Below are 5,000 nucleotides of genomic sequence, written 5' to 3'. Positions count from 1 at the left end.
TAACGTGGGTACGATCTAAGGAACCATAACTGATTTAATGAGCCATTCGCGGTTTCACCTTAATGCGGCTTGTACTGAGACATGCATGGCTTAATCTTTGAGACAAGCATATGACTACTGGCAGGATCAACCAGGGAGCTGCGTCAACTAGAGCTGAGCAGCCGGCCGCCCGGGAGTGTGTCCCGGGGGCCCGCGCGAACACGCAAGCGTCCGCTCAATTATTCTGCAAACAGGAGGAGGCTGAGCTCCCCTGCACGATACACCTCGAAACCCTCTCAGGTCCCGGCGGCGCGCAGCGCCGTCCTAAGTACTTGGTCGGGTTCGAGAGAGGCGCAATCGCCCGGAGTTTGGCGAGTAGACGCTTTAGGTGCGACCACCCGTGCTCCCAACTGAGCTTGCCGCTGCCGACAGAGGCCCGGGAGCGTGCTGTCGTGGCATTGCCGGCGGGAGACAACACGCGCCACCTACGGTGGCCGGCAGCTCCAACGCCAGCGCCACAGAAGGACAAAAGCCCCACTTGGGTGCCGAAGCGAACTCTCCCAGCACAGCGCACGCGCCAACACGTCCGCACAGCTGCGATACAAACCACCTGCGAGAACCGCAGAGGCGACCGAGCAGCAGACGGCGTCGCGGCGCCGAGCGCCGGGCGGCGGCGCATCCTCAGCGCACACAGTCCTCAATCGGACCAGCACACTGCAGATGTCCACCGCGCTTCGCACCGGGCCCGCGAGGACCTACTTTGGCCGCACGGCGCCGCGTGCAGGGTGCGCCGGCGCGCAGCTGCGCCGCCTGCCGCCTCCGTCGGCCGGCGCGCCTGCCACTGGCCGCCCCCACCAGCCGGCTGTAGCGCGTGCGCCCACGCACCGCGCGGCCAGCACGCCGGGAGGCCCCCCCTCACCGGCCGGGGACGGTCCCACCCAGCCACCGCCGCGTATCGCTTCACACCCACATGCCATTCACGTTCGTGGGCATGGTGGGTATCGCTGAAACAACCGGTTGGTAGCTCAACCGATCGTCGCCATCACTGATTCACCTCTAGCGAGAACAACCGCACCACAACGGTTTACCAGTTGTTCATTTGCGTAACGTCACCAGCAAACGTAGACGTCCATCGCCATTTGCAAATTCAACGATTGTTGCATGCCTGTGTCAGGTGTCACGACACACTATGTCTGCCCACATACACGCAACAACATGTGCACGCTTCGCGAACACGTGGAAGGTGGCCCCCGTACGTATGCGATGTCCATTGCGCGAACGACTGTCAACCGGCCTCTGTCGCATGTCGCAGATGTGGAACGCAGTGCACCATGCTGTCACGGTGTGTGAGAAGAGACGACTACGTCTGACAACACGCGCCACTACATCAACAGACGGCTCATGCTGATCGCCATCCAGGGCATACCACACTGCAATCCGGCTCTTATAGGGAGACGACACATAGCTGAGTGCACAACAGTTGGACCGCATGGTTCGCCGTTGTTGGCGCAGTCGTTGTACGGTCACATGTACCACGATGTATCATTCAGTACATGAGGACCAATGTGCAGTACAGTGTGTGATTTGGACGTACAACATCAGCGGACAGTTGACACAGGCCGTACCACAGCGTAGGCTAAGTGCTTCGCCATGCGAATGCCAATGAACAACTGCGAAGGGCATTGAGCATGTACGTCCTGCTGCCATCCACATTACAGTGTATCGCTGCAAGGTGTTTAACATGAAGCGATACACTGGGGACCAGGCAGTGCGAGTAGCAAACTATATAGCGGGGGTTGCAGTTAGGCAACACTACACTAATTTAACGCGTCGTATGACAATTACAGAGCGGGTTAAGGCCCAACGTGTGTTGGGTTAAGGCCCAACGTGTGTTGGGTTAAGGCCCAACGTGTGTTGGGTTAAGGCCCAACGTGTGTTGGGTTAAGGCCCAACGTGTGTTGGGTTAAGGCCCAACGTGTGTTGGGTTAAGGCCCAACGTGTGTTGGGTTAAGGCCCAACGTGTGTTGGGTTAAGGCCCAACGTGTGTTGGGTTAAGGCCCAACGTGTGTTGGGTTAAGGCCCAACGTGTGTTGGGTTAAGGCCCAACGTGTGTTGGGTTAAGGCCCAACGTGTGTTGGGTTAAGGCCCAACGTGGGTTGGGTTAAGGCGCAACGTGGGTTGGGTTAAGGCGCAACGTGGGTTGGGTTAAGGCGCAACGTGGGTTGGGTTAAGGCGCAACGTGGGTTAGGTTAAGGCGCAACGTGGGTTAGGTTAAGGCGCAACGTAGGTTAGGTTAAGGCGCAATATAGGTTAGGTTAAGGCGCAATATAGGTTAGGTTAAGGCGCAATATAGGTTAGGTTAAGGCGCAATATAGGTTAGGTTAAGGCGCAATATAGGTTAGGTTAAGGCGCAATATAGGTTAGGTTAAGGCGCAACGTAGGTTAGGTTAAGGCGCAACATAGGTTAGGTTAAGGCGCAACATAGGTTAGGTTAAGGCGCAACATGGGTTAGGTTAAGGCGCAATATAGGTTAGGTTAAGGCACAATATGGGTTAGGTTAAGGCACAATATGGGTTAGGTTAAGGCACAATATGGGTTAGGTTAAGGCACAATATGGGTTAGGTTAAGGCACAATATGGGTTAGGTTAAGGCACAATATGGGTTAGGTTAAGGCACAATATGGGTTAGGTTAAGGCACAATATGGGTTAGGTTAAGGCACAATATGGGTTAGGTTAAGGCACAATATGGGTTAGGTTAAGGCACAATATGGGTTAGGTTAAGGCACAATATGGGTTAGGTTAAGGCACAATATGGGTTAGGTTAAGGCACAATATGGGTTAGGTTAAGGCACAATATGGGTTAGGTTAAGGCACAATATGGGTTAGGTTAAGGCACAATATGGGTTAGGTTAAGGCACAATATGGGTTAGGTTAAGGCACAATATGGGTTAGGTTAAGGCACAATATGGGTTAGGTTAAGGCACAATATGGGTTAGGTTAAGGCACAATATGGGTTAGGTTAAGGCACAATATGGGTTAGGTTAAGGCACAATATGGGTTAGGTTAAGGCACAATATGGGTTAGGTTAAGGCACAATATGGGTTAGGTTAAGGCACAATATGGGTTAGGTTAAGGCACAATGTGGGTTAGGTTAAGGCACAATGTGGGTTAGGTTAAGGCACAACGTGGGTTAGGTTAAGGCACAACGTGGGTTAGGTTAAGGCACAACGTGGGTTAGGTTAAGGCACAACGTGGGTTAGGTTAAGGCACAACGTGGGTTAGGTTAAGGCACAACGTGGGTTAGGTTAAGGCACAACGTGGGTTAGGTTAAGGCACAATACGGGTTAGGTTAAGGCACAATACGGGTTAGGTTAAGGCACAATACGGGTTAGGTTAAGGCACAATACGGGTTAGGTTAAGGCACAATACGGGTTAGGTTAAGGCACAATACGGGTTAGGTTAAGGCACAATACGGGTTAGGTTAAGGCACAATACGGGTTAGGTTAAGGCACAATACGGGTTAGGTTAAGGCACAATACGGGTTAGGTTAAGGCACAATACGGGTTAGGTTAAGGCACAATACGGGTTAGGTTAAGGCACAATACGGGTTAGGTTAAGGCACAATACGGGTTAGGTTAAGGCACAATACGGGTTAGGTTAAGGCACAATACGGGTTAGGTTAAGGCACAATACGGGTTAGGTTAAGGCACAATACGGGTTAGGTTAAGGCACAATACGGGTTAGGTTAAGGCACAATACGGGTTAGGTTAAGGCACAATATGGGTTAGGTTAAGGCACAATATGGGTTAGGTTAAGGCACAATATGGGTTAGGTTAAGGCACAATATGGGTTAGGTTAAGGCACAATATGGGTTAGGTTAAGGCACAATATGGGTTAGGTTAAGGCACAATGTGGGTTAGGTTAAGGCACAACGTGGGTTAGGTTAAGGCACAACGTGGGTTAGGTTAAGGCACAACGTGGGTTAGGTTAAGGCACAACGTGGGTTAGGTTAAGGCACAACGTGGGTTAGGTTAAGGCACAACGTGGGTTAGGTTAAGGCACAACGTGGGTTAGGTTAAGGCACAACGTGGGTTAGGTTAAGGCACAATACGGGTTAGGTTAAGGCACAATACGGGTTAGGTTAAGGCACAATACGGGTTAGGTTAAGGCACAATACGGGTTAGGTTAAGGCACAATACGGGTTAGGTTAAGGCACAATACGGGTTAGGTTAAGGCACAATACGGGTTAGGTTAAGGCACAATACGGGTTAGGTTAAGGCACAACGTGGGTTAGGTTAAGGCACAACGTGGGTTAGGTTAAGGCACAACGTGGGTTAGGTTAAGGCACAACGTGGGTTAGGTTAAGGCACAACGTGGGTTAGGTTAAGGCACAACGTGGGTTAGGTTAAGGCACAACGTGGGTTAGGTTAAGGCACAATACGGGTTAGGTTAAGGCACAATACGGGTTAGGTTAAGGCACAATACGGGTTAGGTTAAGGCACAATACGGGTTAGGTTAAGGCACAATACGGGTTAGGTTAAGGGACAATACGGGTTAGGTTAAGGCACAATACGGGTTAGGTTAAGGCACAATACGGGTTAGGTTAAGGCACAATACGGGTTAGGTTAAGGTACACATTGTTGTAAGGAAAGGTGTTTTGGGGGGGGGGGGGGGGCCGGTTTGTTGATTGTGATTATCGTAAGTAAATGACTGCGGCATCATCTGATTTGCCACGTCAGGGTGCACCTTTGGCTCATAACAGGCGGCGCTCTGATTCCATGCTTGTGGCAGACCTGTGTCTTTCATTCCTGCCATTGTTTGTGTGCTGTGACAGGAGGCAGTATTGTGATGTTGGGTGTACCCCTGTGTAGGACATGTGTGGGTGTTGGTGGCTTAGCTGAGCAATGGTGGTTGTCGGAAGGGTGGGATATTCTGTTTTGTGAGTGGACCTCCCGGTCTGGTTATGATAGTGTGGATAGTCTAATGTGGCGGAGAGGATGCACTGGGTGTTGTTCCATGCT

General features: G+C 51.7%; 1 non-coding gene across 1 annotated transcript in view; it reads right to left on the bottom strand.

Annotated features, from left to right (window-relative positions):
• LOC124587752 overlaps window positions 1-137 on the bottom strand; it is a 1,910-nt gene extending 1,773 nt beyond the window's left edge. The window contains exon 1 of the ribosomal RNA XR_006975644.1: window positions 1-137. This exon is cut by the window's left edge and continues 1,773 nt beyond it. This is a non-coding gene — a ribosomal RNA (small subunit ribosomal RNA).
• Between the last annotated feature and the right edge of the window lie 4,863 nt (window positions 138-5,000).

The sequence above is a fragment of the Schistocerca americana genome, unplaced genomic scaffold, assembly GCF_021461395.2.
Source record: "Schistocerca americana isolate TAMUIC-IGC-003095 unplaced genomic scaffold, iqSchAmer2.1 HiC_scaffold_614, whole genome shotgun sequence".
In the NCBI taxonomy this organism is placed as follows: Eukaryota; Metazoa; Arthropoda; class Insecta; order Orthoptera; family Acrididae; genus Schistocerca; species Schistocerca americana.
Note: the sequence above shows the minus strand (reverse complement) of the source record. Positions and strands in the feature narration are given on the sequence as shown.